An 18,760-nucleotide genomic window follows, 5' to 3' on the forward strand; every position below is an offset into this window, starting at 1 on the left:
GCCAGTCCTCTGTCTTTTATGTTACGGACCCTAGCCATGGTAATCTCAAGAATGTAAGAAGTGGCTAGGAAGCTAGCGTTCTGTATTACACTGTATTGGCTTTTGAAGAATCCAAACGCTTGAGTCCCGATCTCAGTGAAACCCTGTGTATGTAGGAAGGAAAACGGAGTTGGCAGCATTCAGTGTCCACTTTCCTCAAAAAGTCTTTAGAAAGTAGAGCTGGCACCAGGTGGTAGTGGGTCACATGTTTAATCCCAGCACTCGGGAGGCAGAGGCAGGACAATCTCTGAGTTTGAGTCCAGCCTGGTCTATAGAGTGAGTACCAGAACAGTCAGGGCTACACAGAAAAACCTTGAACACCCACCCCATAAAAAAAGAAAAGAAAGTAGAGTTGGGCATGGTGAACACAGGTTTGTAATTCCAGAACTCAGGAGGCAACAGTAAGAAGAGTGAGTTTAAGGCTAGCCTGGGCTACTTAGGAACCACACACACACACACACACACACACACAGAGAGACACACACAAGGCTTGAAGACAAGGTGTGGAGTTGGAGAGGACAGAGGCACAAGAGCAATGATATAATAGAAATTGCAAAGAAAAGAAATAAGAAAGAAAAGAAAACCAACAAAATAGAGCAGGAACTCCCCTGTGTAGAAAGATTACGGTGCTTATCTTTCTCTTTTGAGTTTTCACATATTTCCTGATCTTTTACAATGAGCATGCAAACGAGAAAACTTTGAAAGAGACAGACTGATTGACTGAGAGAGGTGTCACAGGGAGACTGAGAAAGGGCAGCATTAGAGCCGGTGCCTTTCTTCAACAGTCAGTGTCTGCCCACAATGCTTGACCTTGGGTGGAGAAAGGACAGGTGAGGCAGCTGGCTTCAACAAACTCTCAGTCACAAAATAGCCAAAAGAAACAAAAAAAGCCAGCGTACTGCTGACTGTTCAACCTTGCTCTTTTTACAGAGGCCCTAATCACAAACAGCAGAGCCCAGGAGGCAGAGGTACCAGGGAGATGGAACCAAGATGGGTGTGAACACAGGCCTGTAATCCCAGCACTTGGGAAGGGGAGACAGGAGGATAAGGAGGCCAAGGTCTCCTTGACTATAACGCAAGTTTGAGGCCAGCCTGGACTACATGAGACCCTGGCTTAAACACTAAACCAAAGACCATGATGGGGATACCCACTGGAATAGCTTACCTGAGCTAATGGGAGCTGACCATTAGCTCTGTCCGGTTGGACAGGAAAGGAACCAGCATAGGACCAAACTAGACCCTCTGAATGTGGTTGACAGTTGTATGTCTGGGGCAGACTGTGGGACCATTGGCAGTGGCACCAGAATTTATCCCTATTGATAGTACTGGGTTTTTGGAACCCATTTTCTTTGAATGGATACCTTGCTCTGCCTAGATATAGTAGGGAGGGCCTTGGTTCTTCCTCAAAGCAATGTGCCTTACCCTCTCTGAGGAGTGGATGAGGAGTAGGGTGGGAGGAGAAGGTAAAGGAAATGGGAGGAGGGGACAGAGTGGGAACTGGGATTGGTATGTAAAATTAAAAAAAGAGAAGTTTGTCATCTTTTTAAAAAATATTTATTTATTATGTATACAATATTCTGTCTGTGTGTATGTCTGCAGGCCAGAAGAGGGCACCAGACCCCATTACAGATGGTTGTGAGCCACCATGTGGTTGCTGGGAATTGAACTCAGGACCTTTGGAAGAGCAGGCAATGCTCTTAACCACTGAGCCATCTCTCCAGCCCATTTGTTGTCTTTTTTAAAAAAATAAAATAAAATAAAGTGAAAAACAAAACAAAACACTAAATCAAGACACTGGAGCTAGTCAAAAGAAATAAGGACTTGGACAAGTTCCCGGGATTCTAAGAGTTGCACGGCCTCTTTCGCTCTTGGCAGAGAATGAAATTGCATCTGGAGACAGTGCAAGCCCTTAATGTTAGATAAGCAAATCTTAAATGGTCACTGAGCTGCGGAGACTGGCTTTACCTCACACAGTAGCTCAAAGCGCCTAGAGTCAAGCACAGCCCTTCTTCAAGGGACCACACCCCCACATTTTCACACGGATTTTTTAAAACTTCACTTAAACTATAACACACACACACATTATATATACACAAAATCATCATGACTCTATTGGTTTCCACAAACTGAACACACTGGAATGATCTGCCCAGAAGCGGAGGGCTCCAGAACCCTACACGGTCATACTGCGCCTTCCAGCTATAATCTTATTAGTGGTTACAACCACTCTGACTCCCATCACCTACATCACTTTGTCTTTTTAGAAAGTATTTTTATTTTCATTTACTTGTGTGTATTTGTATGCCACATGTGTGTATGTGTGTGTGAGTGGTGCCCAAAGAGGCCAGAAGAGGTCACCAGAGTCCCTGAAGCTGGAGTAATGGGTGGCTGTGAGCCTCCTGTCCTGATGTGGGTGTTTGGAAAGGAACTTGGGTCCCCTGCAAGAGTAGCGGGCGCTCTTAACCTTGAGCCATCAACTACTCCCGATTGCTGTCTTTCTGACTTACACAGGACGTGCTCTGTGGGGTCTGGCTTCTGTCACCTATTGCTGGATTGTGACAGTCATTCAGGTGGTGTGCTGTGACAGCGTGTGCATTTTCAATGGTAACTCTATACTGTAAGGAAGCCCCATGATGGTCCACTTCAGCTGTGGCAGCCTCTGGGTGGTTTCCAGTTATCAGCACCATTAGTGCTGCTGGCTGTCAGTGCAGTATCTCTATGAACATATAGGTGTGCCCATGTTAGGGATGTACCTGGTGGTAGAAGGGCTGTGCCCCGGTATACATACATGCTCAGCTTTTAGGGATACAGCACACAAGAAGGGTAGCTTCTATGTGAACAAGGACTGGCTCTTCTCCCACCTGCATCTTAACGATGATGCTATCTTCCACCAGGACTTGGACAAATCTGATTTTATATCACCCAGGATTAGAAGCACACACCCCATCTAACTTAAAAGTATTACCTGGAAGAGTCAGTGAGACAACCTCACTTCCTCCTCGGGGGCCGTGTGAAAGGGGAAGAGTTAGGACTCCACACTTGTCCTCTGACCTCCACAAGCATGTGTGTGCCACACGTGTGCTCCCCATGCCCTCCTTACACACACACACACACTAATAATAATAATAATAATAATAATAATAATAATAATAATAATAATAATAATAATAAAAGTATCTTCCAGCCAGGCATGGAAGTGGCTCATGCCTGTAATGTCAGCACACAGGAAGCTGAGGTACAAGGACCACCAAGAGTCCATGGCCAGCTCGGACTATAGTGAGTTCCAGGTCACCATCAGCTAGGACAGTCAAAAAACAAAAGCAGAGCACAAAACAAATAACAAGAGTTTCCTTCACAGATATTCCTTAAGCTTATGTTTTCCCCTAAAGAAGAGGTTATTGATCAAGAGGAAATAATACTGCAGTTAAGAGCAAATCATATTACAAAGGACACGCTGTTGAGCAAAATGCAACACATAATTACAATTAACTCAAAGTAAATCAAATGATCCACATAAACCCAAGCACTCACTGGCAAATTAATGGAAAAAAATTAGCCAGGGTTGGGCTTTTAATAGCGTCTGCTACAAACGCCACACATCTCAGCTTAGGTGGCCAGGCAGACAAGAGGCAATTAGTTTGTGGCAGATGCGACAGTGAAAGCTGCTGCACTGGGCACCAGAGCCAATCTTCCCGGCTCATTAGGACCATCTGCTCACTTTATTTTTCCAGATTTTCACTTTATATAATCCTCCTTAGTCCCTTCAAGCCAATTGCCTTTTGCTTTTCTATTTGATCAGTATCTTTTCCTAATATGCTTGGTTTATGAGCTTCATAAGGCTCTGCTATCTCAAAGTTCATGTTCAATTTCCTTCCCAGAGCTTTTTTTCAGAATATTAGGCCTGGGGAAATGACAGATGAAAAGATTACTGGGCCATGCAGGGCTTAAATAAATCAAGGATTCAAGGCTATGTTGCTGCTTCCTGTTTCCCAAGGTAATCTTTTTTCAGGTTATTAAACATCATTTGTGACCTTTAAAAAGCCTTGCCCTTAGTCATTAATAATAAAATATGTCATAATAGTAATATAAAAAACAATGTCAATTTTCAATAAGACCTAAAGCTTATTTACATATATTCAAAATTACTAAATAGGCTTGAGGTGGTCCAAATTGTAACTGAATATATTTTACTTACATCACAAATTTAAAAACGAAAATAAAACTAGGCATGGTGGCATGCGGCTTTAATCTCAGCACTTGGGAGGTAGAGGCAAGTGAACCTCTGAGTTCCAGGCCAGCTTGTTCTACAGAGTAAGTTTCAGGACAACCAGGGCTACACAGAGAAGCCCTGTCACAAAACAAACAAAAAACAACAAAACTAATTACAATAAACACATGAGGACGAGGACTGGCAAGATGGCTCAAAGGAGAACAGTGCTTGTTGGGAAAGCCTGATGACCAAAGTTCGATTCCTGGAACTGAGATAGGACCAGTTCCAAAAGTTGTCCTCTGACCCCCACATGTGTGTCTCACACACACACACACGCACACACACACACACACACACACACACCCCAAAGAAAATAATTTTTCAAAAAGACAAGTAGGAATTATAAACGAAAATATTTATGAATGACTTGTTTTGGCCCATATGCTCTTCTAAGACCTAGAGATTCCATGACAAGCAACACAAAATTGGCTTCTGCCCCCACGCCCTCTGGAAAGATCAGATGGGGACATGGTAGAAATGAAATGTGAGCATTAGAGAGGGCTGTGAAGAATAGCCTGGCTACACAGTTGTAAGTAATGAAAACGCTGGGGCCTCCACTGCTCTTAGTATCGGTCCCATCTTTAGCTAGGCGAAGAGCTCTTGCTATATACCTCAGTGTCATTTGACTCCTGACCTCTACGTTTGGGAAGTCCACCTGCCCATTTGTTCAGGCAACTTTGGAGCACCATAAAGGAATGTAGAGAAAAATGTTGTTGTCTGCCCATGAGTGGATGATCTAATATAGGGTGGCAGTTCTCAGATGGACCAGCAAGGTCAACACATGAACTACACCTAGTGAGGTCGTAAACAGTCATCTGGCTATCATGGTACCTGACTGGAGGCAGGGGAAACCACAGAAATGAGACTAGTTGGGGTGCTTATTCTCAACATTTCTCCAAACTAGACAGGTAGGGAATTCTGGGAATGGAAACAGGTATGAAAGGTGAAAGAGATGCAGAGGTCATGATACAGTAGGTGAACAGCCCACAGACTAGCAGAGTTGTGGAAGGAGAGACTCAAGGGTCCCCAAACAGTCTGACTACCTGCTACCTGAGCAGACTGTTAAAGTGAAGTCACCTGGAAAAACCTCGCTATCCTCAGAGACAAGAAATAACTGTCCCAGGGCAGCTGAGTGGCGGTAATGCTCAACTAATGGCTGTATCCAAGAAAATTGCTGGAGATAGGAGGACAGGGATTCAACGTCATCCTCAGCTACACAGAGCACTCAAAGCCAGCCTCTCTCAAAACAGACATATAAACAAATTATGATTAGCTCTGCTATAAAACCATGGTTACGGTCCTAAGGAACCTCACAATATTAAGAAACATTAAAAATAGCTACTCAACATGGAAAAAACCAGCTGAGGCTGTAGATAAAAACTGGGTATTTCAGCTTCATAATACTGAAACAAAACAAAACAAAGCTGGGTGATTTTTCCTGGAGAAGCTCAACAATGAAGAGTTGGATTTTGTCACTGCCTACATAAAATAAATGGCTTGACCCCAGACCACGAAGAGAATCCAAACAAAAACCTAGACAGCAGGAAAAAGTAACCTGCAACCAATTCATAGCCATAGACAGCAAAGAAAATCCTCCTTGCTGCCAGTGGCCTCTGGTTGCCCTCCCCATACTCCTAGGTGTGCCCAGGCCATGAGTAGCAAGCCCTTCCTCCAGGCCCAGGCTCCTGCTGGGTCCCCTTCAAGCCCTAAGGGTGAAAAAGCCCCCATTCAATCAGCTCATAATCGCCAGTGCCCCATATACAAATATCTGAAATGTTAACTGGTAATTTGTTTAAGGCCTCTCGCAGCAGATAAGATCATGAAAACAGCTTCTGTTCCATGAGGACTCCTTGTGATGTAACAGCCCCATGGCACATCCTGCTTTTTGTTTTAAATGGCATCTTGCCATCTTAACCCTGGCTGCCTTTGAGCCCAGCCAGCATGCTTATAAATATCAGAAATAATCCCCCACTCCCAACCCCCCCATCCCCGCTTAAGGAGAAAGACAAGAAGGAAAACCGCTCCCTAGTCACAACCACAGCTTTCTCCTTTGCACCATGGTGTGCCAAATGTGCGGCTCAGCCAAGACTGTAATGAGGAATCCAGTAATGAGCTCTAAGAAACATTGCCAGGGGCCTTTGCCTCCTAGTGGGTGTGAGATAACAGTGCTGATGGCCTGACCACACGCTGCTCTTTTCCAGAATGTTCTCATACCATGTCCCATGCGCAGTAGACAGGACTGGAGGGGACAGTCTATTTCTACATTGTCCACTTATTATCAAAAGCATGTTGCCATGACTACAGTAATGAACACTCAGCTTTTACGTGCAAGAGGACAGCTGGCAGGTAACACTCGTCAGTCAGTGATGACCCATATATTCACTTTAACAGGTGCCAAGAAAAACAGGTGGAAATTGTTGATTTGTTTTAAAGGCACGCATCTTAGTCAGGTGCTTTCCATGGGAACGATTAGGCAAGCATTCCTGTGATTTGCGAGGAGAGCTCAGGTCTCCAGTGATTGCAGCAGCATCTACACAACCCACAAGAAAAACAATGTCAATAGGAGGGTCCAGAAAGGCCATCAGGATGTAAGGACCACAAAAGCAACCAGAGAAAGCAAACCTCGATGTCTATGGTTGACAACTGGGCATTTGGGGAGCAGGAGAGAGGCTCAGCAGCTAAGAGTGGTCCCTGCTCAACCCTGAGGGCTGCCACTCAGATCCCAGCACCACGGAGCTCACAGAAAATTAGACATTTCATTATTAAATTGTTCCAGAAAGCCCCCTTTAGAACAAACCCTTGGCCAGGGTGGTGGCTCACACCTTCAATCCCAGCATTCAAGCAGCAGAAACACCTGGTACACAGAGTGAGTTTCAGGCCAAACTACACAATGAAACCCTGTCTAAAAAACAAAATAAAACAAAAAAGAAAGCCCTGCCTTCTGACAACAAGGGGGGGGGGCACCCAGGAAGTCTGCTTCTCAGCCAGCTGCTCCACACTGACTGTGCCAGGCCAGCTCTGCACTGTGGGTGGGACTTCTGGAGTCTTCAGTTATGGCTGGCAGAGAGGACAGAAGGGATTTACTTCTTGCTCGGTCCATCGCGAGCACCAGCTCTGAGATGGTTTCCCTAGTCACATTCCACTATGCGTCCTTTAACTAAGAGCTAGACAGTGTCTCCAGCCAAGAGTGGTCCTGTGTCTTCTCCTCTAGAATGCAGTCAGAAATGACATGTGCTCCTGAAAGCCATGGCCCATTAAAGATATTTTGTCCACTTCTCCATGGTCCTTCTTAGTTTGATTTCATGAATAATGAAATCATGGGATGGAAGGAACCTGGGTTCCTGAGGGACTGCTTGGAGGAAAGCCCCTTGCGGACCTGATCATCTTCCTAGAGATTTACACAGTCAAGAAATAAATAGCTATTCTCTCTCTCTCTCTCTCTCTCTCTCTCTCTCTCTCTCTCTCTCTCTCTCTCTCTCTCTAAAGTGGGGTGGGGCACACTGACACTGCAGGGACGGCTCAGTGGTTAAGAGCACTTATTGCTCTTCAGAGGGCCAGAGATCTGTTCCAAGCACCCATATCGGGCTTGTAACAACTGCTTGTAACTCTGGCTCCAGGGGAACTGACATCATCTCCAAGCCTCTGTGGATACTTTCATATACATAACACATGATTCTAGTGTGTACATGCGTGCACACACACACACACACACACATCCCAAAATAAAAATAAATCAATAAAAATTAAGTGTGGTATTTAAACTCTATTCCTAGGATATTTATGTCTTAGATACTTACTGTTCCATTGCTGTGGAAACAACATGATCAAGGCATCTTATAGAAGGAAGCACTTAACTGGGATCTTGATTACAGTTTCAGAGGATGAGCCTATGATCCTAATGACAGGGAGCCGGGGAACATGGTGACAGGCAGGCAATCACGGCAGGCACTGGAGCAGCAGCTGAGAGCGCACATCTGATTCATTAATTGCAGGTGAGTTAGCATGAGACTGGGCCTGTCCGGCATGGGCTTTTGAAACCTTAAAACCTACCCCCAGTGGCACACCTCCTCCACACCTCCTAATCCTTTCCAACAGTTCCACTAACTGGGGACCAAGCATTCAAACATGAGCCTAGGGGGGCATTCAAACCACCTAGTTATCAAAGAAAATAAAGTATGTCATGTAAAAAAGCTTGCAGCTGACAGCCCAGAAACCCACTAACAGGGCTGGGGAGACATCTCGGTCAGCACGGTGCTTGCCCTGCAGTCATGAGGACCTGATGATAATCTCCAGAACCCACTTGAGGACACTGGGCATGAGTACACACTTGAACTCCCAGTGCGGGGAAGGTGGAGACAGGAGAATTGCGGAGGCTCACTGGCCAGCCAGTCTAGCCTCAATAGTGAGCTTCAGGCCAATGAGCAACTCTGTCTCAAAGGACTTGACAGTATTTCCAAGGACCTTTTCCAAGACTGTCTACTGCCTCCCACATACATGTGCAGACAGGTGTATATACATTCTCATCCATATACATGAATATATACATATGATGGAGGAGAGTTATCTGTCTATGTTACTTTCATTGGTTAATTAATAAAGAAAACTGCCTTGGCCCTTTAAGAGACAGAAAATTAGGTAGGTGGAGTAGACAGAACAGAATTGTGGGAACAAGGAAGTAGAGTTGGGCAGACGCTTCAGTCGCCATAGTGAGTCTCCATGCTTCTCCTCTCCGAGATGGACGCAGGTTAAGATCTCTCCTGGTAAGCCACACCTCGTGGTGCTACACGGATTACTAAATATGGGTTAAAGGAAGATGTGAGAATTAGCCAATAAGAGGCTGAAACTATGGGCCAGGCAGTGTTTTAAAAGAACACAGTTTCCGTGTAATTATTTTGGGTAAAGCTAGCCGGGTGGCGGGACACAGCCCCGCCGCTTCCTTCTACATACATATGATTAAACAAATCTACTAGCAGATTTCTCCGAACATACATTCTAGAAAAACGATAACACTGTGGGGATAGGTACAAAGAAATGGTTGCTAAAAGCTGAAGTTGAGAGAGGACAGAAGGGTGAATAGGAGGGGAAGGATTTTCAGGATGATAAAGATCCTCTGGCGACCTGGCTACGGGCTGACGTGAAATACCTCCTCTAGGCCCCGTGTCTAAAGGCCTCATGCTCCCCTGGTAGCAAGCACTGTTCTGGGAGGCCGTGGGTACTCGGGTGAGACCTAGCTGGGACAAACAATTGCCAGGGCAGTCACTGGCCTCTGAAGGTTACCCTTGCCCTCTGGCTCTCCTCTCTGTACCCAGTCCCTTGTTCCCTGCGAAGAACACAGCCTTCACCACAGTTCAGCTTTCCATGAGAATCAAATCAAACTCATAGGTTCCAGCAACCATGGACAGAAACCTCTCAAATCATGAGCTGCCACAAACCCTTCCTCTTTTAAGTTCTTTTTGATGATGATTTGGTCACAGTAAAGGGAAAGTTGACTAACATAATAACACAGTAGCCGGATCCATAGGCTGTACCACACCTAGGGAACACACCTGTGATCTATGCACCATGCTGACTACCAAAAGCATGCAATGGGGCTGGAGAGATGACTCAGCCGTTAAGAGAACTGGCTATACTTCCAGAGGTCATGAGTTCAATTTCCAGCAACCACATGGTGGCTCATAACCATATATAATAGGATATAATGCCCTCTTCTGGCATGATATATAAAACATAAATAAATTAAAAATTTAAGGACAGCATGTCACTGTGGTGGGGAGCACTGTGCATGTGTGAGGAAGCACGGATATTTCCTATATCCGTGCTTCCAGCTGTGTTATGAACTTAAAAGTGCTCTGAAAATGAAGCGATTTTATTTTCATTTTTTTAAATTCACCGACTGAAAATAACACATTAATAATAATCTTGTAAAAAGCCATCAGGCTGTTAGAACAGTTCACCGTTTCCTTTATTTAAAACAGGCCTTTCCACGGTGAGAATGCTCTTCACAAGTCACCCAATATGGTGGCCACTAGCCCGTGTGCTCTTAGAGCACTAGAAACACAGCCACTGTGACTAAGGCCCCAGATTTCAGATTTCAGTGGGTACCACACTGGACAGACTTCCCCGGAACCTCATGGTTCTCCAGCTCAGAATGGAAACTGGATGACCCGGATTCTATTTCTTAGACCTGGCATACACATCACCTACATTTCCCATCTGTAAAATCCAGGAAAGAAGCAACACTTGGTACTCCAGCATCTCCCGGCCCAGAGAGCAGCCGCCAGTGAACCCCAGCGGAAGTGCGTCTCCTTGCACAAGCCAGGAAACCACCCTGTGCAGACTGATACGGGTAAAACTGAATAAGTATGCTGGTGGCTATTTATATGTACGCATTTCAGAGAATTTTTCTTTACATGTCGCCTACACAGCTTTACTGTTTAGTGACAGCACGGTAAGGGAGGACACTCCTGACGTGGGAACATGTGGAAGGGCGAAGCCACATTTACTCCAGCAGGCAATGTGGCATGCAGTGGCCATACCGTGCTTGACAACGGGTTCCTCTGCTGACAATATCTGTAATGCAGAATGCTTATTGTCTTGTCAGGGGAGATATTTTCAAAACAAGAATTTTAAAAGCTGGAACAAAAATTTAATATAGCACTAAAGGGAAGCAATAACTTTTCTCATTTTTAAAAACATGGAATGCTTCATTAACTTGCAGGCTTGAGCAGGGGCCATAGCCATCTTCTCTGTACTGCTCCAATTTCAGTGAATGTGTTGGCATTCGGGCATACCTGGCCCGCCCCTTGGAGACCTGGCAGAGTGCGTCACCCCTGCGCACATGCCCAGTACAAAGGCAGTGCCCTGGCCGGCTGTGTGGTCTCTGTGCACGTGCGCAGCTCCCCTCCCTTAAAAGGCCGGGCCCTGCTGCCTGCTCCCGCCCCCCCCCCCACTCAGTGTCTATTTCTCTGAGTCCATCTCTGCCTCTCTGCTTCTGTCTCTTCCCCTCCCCTTCCCATTCCCTTCCCCCAATAAAGAAACCCTCCACGTGGGCCCCATTGTATGGTGTGACTCCTTCATGCTGTTTTTAAATTATAACAATATGTGCTACCGAAGTGAGTGCTAACTTTCCTATTTTAAAACTTTTGGGGAGCTGATGAAATAGCTAAAGTGGGTTGAGGAACCTGTTTCCAGCCTGGTGACCCAAGTTCAATCCCTGCCACCCACACAATGGAAGGAGAGAATTGCCTGCCCCGTGTTGTCTTTGAGCCACCTACACACACAACACAAGTAAAGAAAAGTGTATTAAAATAAGACTTTTCTGAAAAGTCACTTACTGAAATATACACACATCATTACTTATGGTAATTTGAAAATTAGACTGCAGGTTTTCTTAAGAAGTTAAAATGTGTGGCATCCCAGCACCTGGGAAGCAGAGGCAGGTGGATCTTTGTGAGTTCAAGTCCAGCCTGGTCTACAGAACTAGTTCCAGGATAGGCTCCAAAGCCACAGAGAAACCCTGTCTTGAAAAACCAAATAAATAAATAAATAAATAAATAAATAAATAAATAAATAAATAAATAAATGTGAAAACTCAGGACTGGAGAGATGGCTCAGCAATTAAGGGCACTGGCTGCTCTTCCAAAGGACCCAAGTTTGCAAAACCCACACTGGGTGTCTATAGCTGTCTATAAATTCAGTCACAAGGGATCCAACCCTCTTCTGGCCTCTATGGGCACCAGGTAGTCACGAGGTGCTCAGGCAAAACATCCATTTACATAAATTAAACCTTATAAAGAAGGAGGAAGAGGATTCAAGGTCAGCAGGATACTTGAGAATGTCTCAAAACACCACCAAAACAAAAGCAAATCAATCAATAGGGCTGAGGAGGGGATGGAGGTGTGATGTTGGTGGCGAGGGGGCAGGAAAGCACATCGGACAAGAGCAGAAACTACCCACTGTGATGGCTGGAGGCAGATGGGGCCAGAAGGTAGGGGAGGAGAAACCTGTGTCATTTTTCTCAATAAAATGAGGTAGGAAGCAGAACCCCAGGAAACTCACAACAGGGCTTTCTCTAAAGCTGACAAGAGCCAGTCTCAAGTTGGACAGGAGGGGGCGCCAGAGCGCAGCTGGCGCTCAGCCCCAGCCTGATACCCGGCCAGGTCACCACAACTCAGCAGCCAGGAGGGAGGAAAAGAGGCCACATCCCCAGAGAGAGTAGCAAGAAGAGAAACGCCTTAAAAGCAAAGAAGCTGATCCATTCAGTTTCAGCTTTTCTAGAGAACTCTTCCTCCTCAGTGAGAAAAATACTAATTCCTCAACAGGAAAAAATAAAGCAAGAAAAACATCACCCCCCCCTTGTGTTTAAAAAAATTTTTTTTTGAGACAGGACTGCACTGTGTAGACCTAGCTGGCATCAGATCTAGAGAGACCCACTTGTCTCTGCCTCCCGTTAAACGCACATGCCACCACACCAAGCCTAAATTCTCATTTTTAAAAAATCAACACAACAGCTGTGCAAACATTTTACAAAGGGAATCGTACTGCCTTCAGCTCTACACATACTCCCAGGCCCTCATCTCATACCCACTGCCTTCCGCGGTTTTTCCGGCATAACCACAAAGGTTTAAACAGTCCTTGTAGTTTCCGGCCTCTGAAGTAAATCAAGAAGGACTCGCTGAGGGCTTAGCATACTCCATGAAGGCAAAGATGGGCACCATGGTTAAGCAAAGCTAGGGCTGGAAATAATAGATCACCTACAACATCGACAAATTCTTCTACAGTAGAATATGTTGACTTTAAAATTAGTGTGTATTGACTTCAAAATCGGAAAAAAATAACGGTGTGCCTGTTGGGGCCCGAGTGATGCAGAAGGGAGGAAAATGTGGGTTGGTCGAGAACAATCAACACCAAGGACAAGCACAGCAAGCAGGCACACGCTGTGCTCTGCAGCCTGGCTCCGAGGGAAGCTCCGCCCTGCTCGAGTCTGGGTCTCCCCACAAAAAGCTTTACCACTGAGCCCTCTGTCTCCTGATTTGTAAATACCGACACTGGGTCTTCTTTTGGAAGAGGGTGAAGATTACGTGAGATATACATCACCCTTGTTTATAACAAGTTCAAGGTTTGGCTTGGTTACATAAAACCTAGTCTTAAAAAAGTATGCGTTCTCAGGGCGGGAGGATGGCTCAGTGGTTATGAACACTTGCTGCTCCAGCAGAGGACCCGGGCTGAGTTCCCAGCACCCACGTGGTGGTTCACAGCCATCTGTAACTCCAGTTCCAGGGGCACCGATGCCCTCTTATGCCTGCCCATATCTGTACTTTCCCCTCTTGCCACAGAAAATTGGCATCTTATTCGCAAAATCACTTGCTACGCAAAAGAAAATGCACCGCTCAATTTCTTGGTTTTTATTTAAACATTTATTTTGTGTGTGAGATTGGAGGACAATGTTGTGAAGTCAATGTTCTTCTCCTGTGTGAGTTCTGGGGATTGAATTCCAATCGTGAGACTTAGTGGCAAGTACCTTTGCCTGCCTGAGTCCTGGTCCTAATACCAGACTTCCCTAATACCAGACAGATCTGTCAAGATATGTTAAAGCTCTTTCCTTAAAAAACAAAAATGTTAGGCAGTGGTGGTGCATGCCTTTAATCCCAGCACTCGGGAGGCAGAGGCAGGCGGATCTCTGTGAGTTCGAGGCCAGCCTGGTCTACAAGAGCTAGTTCCAGGACAGGCTCCAAAGCTACCGAGAAACCCTGTCTCAAAAAAAAAAAAAAAAACCAAATAAATAAAATGTTACCGCTATCTATCTATCTATCTATCTATCTATCTATCTATCTATCTATCTATCTATCATTGAAACATAAACAAAGAAAGGAGAAAAGATAAGACACACAGTGTCTCACCTAATCCTCATCCTCATAACAACTATATAACTATCACAAATGCTCATTCTACAGATGAGAAAAGTATGAGTGAGAATTACTCGCCATGGGTCACAGGCAAAAAGAGGCAATGGAAATTAATACAAGGATTCAGCTCCCAGACACATCCATTTCTCTGTTATTCTGTTGCTGACACTTCAACCCTGCATCAGTACCCTCGGTGTCAGAGATACCAACCCAGCATCAGTACCCTCGGTGTCAGAGATACCAACCCAGCATCAGTACCCTCGGTGTCAGAGATATCAACCCAGCATCAGTACCCTCGGTGTCAGAGATATTAACCCAGCATCAGTACCCTCGGTGTCAGAGATACCAACCCAGCATCAGTACCCTCGGTGTCAGAGATATTAACCCAGCATCAGTACCCTAGGTGGCAGAGATACAACCCAGCATCAGTACCCTCAGTGTCAGGGAAGAGTGTTTGCAGAAGGAATCAACAACAGCCGGGTTTTTTTTCAGTCTGTGACAAGAAGCCTTTCTAGGAGTGTTCTAGTTAGTGTCTGTCAACCTGACACAAGCCAGGGTCATTAGAAAATGCCTCCTTCAGACTGACCAGTAGGCAAGCCTGTGGGGTATTTTCTTGATAAATGACTGATACGGGGTTTCTTGATTAATGGTTGATATGGGAAGACCTAGGTCACACTATGTGCATTGCCACCCCTTGTCAGGTGGTGCTGGAAGGACTTTAAAGGACTGATAAAGGAAGCAGGCCACGCGAGCATGAGGAGCAACCCAGTGTGCAGCCCTCCTCCACAGTCTCTGCTTCAGTTCCTGCCCTGACCCCTCAGAGGTTCAGTGTGACCTAGAAGTTGTAAGATGAATCACACCTTTGCTCCACAGGCCAGCTTAGTCATTGCTCATCAGCAACAGGGTGCTAACTAGGACAGAGGGCATGAGCTTCTGCGGGGAGGGCAGGCCTGCACTCTGATTCCCCTGTCCTGTCACCTACTGAAGTCACAGGAGGAAGATGTTCTGAGAGTGAGAGGAACCATGAAGACCTCTGTCCCTAAACGCCACAGAGACCATGGCTTGGGGCATTTCTCTAAGCTATGACTCTGGTCTTTAATTAGAGGAGAACAGGCCCTTTCCTGCCTCTCCTCCTGCCTTTTGCATGGATCAGCGCTCAGTGTTTATTTAAAGTGTTGGAAGCTGCTGCTCCTGTCTATGGCTGAAGCGAGAACACAGGGTGTGACGTCTTATTACTTGGGCAGTGGAACTGCTTGGAGCTGGACTCCAGATTCAAAGTATAAGACAATCTTAGAAGCCAGGCAGGACACCTGCAGAGAGACAAGGGTTTGAGGACAGGCCCAGCACCTGGAGGTGCAGAGCTCCAAAAGCTCGGATAGCACGAAACGTCTGCATGTTCCCACTGCCCACCTTCACCCCACCCTAAAACACATTCGCGATGGCAGTGAGGACAGTCTAAGATGTATGTACAGAGTCACCATAGATGACGCAGGCCAATGCCCTCCTTCACAAGCACACAGAGGTAATGTAAGTGCACAGCTCCTGGAGGCCTTGCAGCTGACTGAAGTGACAGAGTTTAGAACACTTGTTAATCGCTGTCTTGTTTACTGCCAGCTTCCTCCACGGCGCACTGGTTCCCTCAGCTACTCTGGGACGAGGTTAGCCCCTTATGGAACAATACATTTTTGACAAAAGCACAGTGCAGATAAAGATAGGCACACACACACACACACACACACACACACACACACACACACCAGAGTGACAGTGAGACCTGAGTGTCTGGCACTGATGTGAAGAGCAGTAACTCAGTGTTCAGTGGGGAAGCCACTCTGAAGGAGCCACCAGATGCCAGTAGGACACTCAAGGTTGTAACAACCGAAAACACTGAGTCCCGGCTGTGAGACTGCCCCTAGCTGGATTATACACAGCCCACGAGGTGGGTGAGGGGGGTGCAGCTGCCGTGAAAGGTAGGCTCACAGAGAAGGCTACCCCAGGCGGCTGCAGAGGTCGGCTGCACTGGGCGGTTCCTGCGATGGAGCGGAAGTTCTGTCAAGAGCAGGCTGAATTGTGCAACCAGAGAACTGGGACATAAAAGAAAATAGGAAACTTAGCTGCGAGGCCAGGGGCTCAGGGCTCTAAAAATTTTATGTCGTCGTCTCCTCCTCCTCCTCTTCCTCCTCTTCTTTTCTTCTTCTTTTGCTAGTTTTTTGAGACTGGGGTTCTCTGTGTAACCTTGGCTGTCCTGGAACTCCCTTTGTAGACCAGATTGGCCTCGAACTCACAGAGATCTGCCTGTCTCTGCCTCCCAAGTGCTGGGATTAAAAGTGTGTACCACTGCACCCAGCTGTCTAAGGATTTTCTTAATGACACCATAGAGACAGATGTTCTCAGGAGTCACTCTGAACCAGTGGCTCTCAACCTTTTTAAGGCTATGACCCTTTAATATAGTTTTTCATGGTTAATACAGTTTTTCACCCAACCATAAGATTATTTTTCTGCTATTTCATAACCCTAATTTTGCTACTGTTATGAATTGTAATGTAAATATCTGACATGCAGGATCTCTGATATGCAAGCCCCAAGGGCTTCCTGACCCACAGGTTGAGAACTGCTCTACCTATGGTTCACAGTCATCCCACGGAACTGCGGAGGTTTCCTACTTTTGTACAACCGTGTACAGCCAGATCCGTTCTATTTAGCGACATTGTTTGGTTCTTCAGCAATTTTTAAAAGCTGTCATTTTAATCACTTATAAATACAGTTTTTTAATTAGAAGACCGCCCCAACACTTCTCACCGCCTCTTAGGAGAAGTTGTTTTTGTAGCTCCACCTCTGCAAGTGCCATTGAATGTCCCACAGCTCTGTCCCTGTACCACAGCAACTCAAAAAACAAAAACAAAAAGCCACCCTTAAGTTCCTGTGTGGGGCGTTAATTTGATGTTCTAAAACAATTTTTTTTCACCAGAATTAGCTCCTAACAAAACTGAACTCTATACATGCACACATGCGCACGCGCGCACGTGTACACACATGGGATATGTATGCATGTGTTCATGTGGGTGTATGCACATGTGCATGTGGGTACATACACACATGTACATGCGAATGAAGGCCAGAGACCAACACTGGCTGTCTTCGGATTGTTCTCCACCCTATTTTATCTTTACTGTTTCTATTTATGTGTATGTGTTTATGTCTAGGGACAAGGGACTGTGTGTATAAGTGCCCATGGAGCCAGAGGGGCATCAGCTCTGGAGCTGGAGTTCTGGTTCTGACTGCCTGACATGGGATCCTGGGAACTGACTCCAGTTCTCTGCGCAAGCAGCCAGGGTTCTTAACTGCTAAGCCAGCTCTCCAGCCCCATTCCTAGTCCAGACCAAATGTGGCTGAGCTTAGCATCTCAACAGTTCTGCTAAGCTGGCTGGCTAAGGGGTTCCAGGGGCTCCACCCCAGCACTGGGATGACAAATGGATCCAACCGCAGCTGGTTTTCATCTGGGTCCCGGGATGGGGACCGATAGAGCGATGGATCAGGACTCAGGCTCGTAGCTGAGGAAGCCATCTCCTGAGTGTCACCCCCTTTCCCTTTCAGAGGTAAGTCATTCTGTGATCTAGGCTGAGCCAGAACTCACGGCAACCTTCCTGCTTCAGCCTGTCATGTGCTTAAAGAAGTGTTTATGGCCCGGTTTTGAGAAGATCTTTGTTAGTTATCAGACTTCACATTTTAGGGTAAAATCTGCTAAACTGCTAATATCTGACATACAGCAATGGAACTTTCCAGTGTGACTCTATCCATTAAATGACAGAACAATCATTTATAATAATCAGTAATAACAGTAAATGAAAACATTCACCAAAACACTGAGTGAGATACCTATGCGAGGAGATCAAGACTGCTAGCGTCATGGGCAACTAAACACCCATCCAGTAACATTCACCACGTTAGATAAACCATGACCCAACCATACACTGTAAAGCCAGGTAGCCATAAAACATGCACTCCACATGCAGCACCGCGACAAGATGCCCTGATGCAATAATGAAAAGAACGCGATACACTGGAGTCGTGGTAACCCTTTCTTCCTGGTGCTCAAACCCAGGCCTCACAAACACTAGTGCTCTGTCACCCAGCCACACCCCCAGGCTGAGCCTCACCCCCAGGCTCACCCTCCCGTGCTCCAAACCCTGATGTGCTGCTTCTGTGTATAAACACAGCAGGACCTGTGTATATCTATGCGTACGAATACACTTAGAGCAGGGGAGCAGCTGAAAGCACTTACAGAAGCTGTTTATGAGACTACTAGTAGGAGAAGCTTTGTGTACATTCTAGTTATTTTGTACATTTCACACAGAACTTACTGTGTACATGTAGACCCTGCTCTACTAGTGCTGAGATTACAGCCATTGCCACTATATCTGGTCTTATGCTTAACATTATAAAAGTAAATGTAATATTTACTTTTGTCTCTATTTTTTAAAGGAAAAAACTAAAACTTTATTATTAGAAACTGCTGTAGGACTGGGTGGTGGTTCATGCCTTTAAT

At 45.8% G+C, this 18,760-nt stretch overlaps 1 protein-coding gene and 1 non-coding gene across 5 annotated transcripts in view; both read right to left on the reverse strand.

Moving 5' to 3' along the window:
* The window catches only part of Shld1 (shieldin complex subunit 1), a 67,037-nt gene that overhangs the window by 25,692 nt on the left and 22,585 nt on the right, over positions 1 to 18,760 (reverse strand). The window lies entirely within an intron of this gene.
* LOC119815927 lies at positions 10,998 to 11,100 on the reverse strand. The gene has a single exon (XR_005285602.1). It is a non-coding gene; the product is annotated as a U6 spliceosomal RNA (small nuclear RNA).

The sequence above is a fragment of the Arvicola amphibius genome, chromosome 5 (assembly GCF_903992535.2).
Source record: "Arvicola amphibius chromosome 5, mArvAmp1.2, whole genome shotgun sequence".
Classification (NCBI taxonomy): domain Eukaryota; kingdom Metazoa; phylum Chordata; class Mammalia; order Rodentia; family Cricetidae; genus Arvicola; species Arvicola amphibius.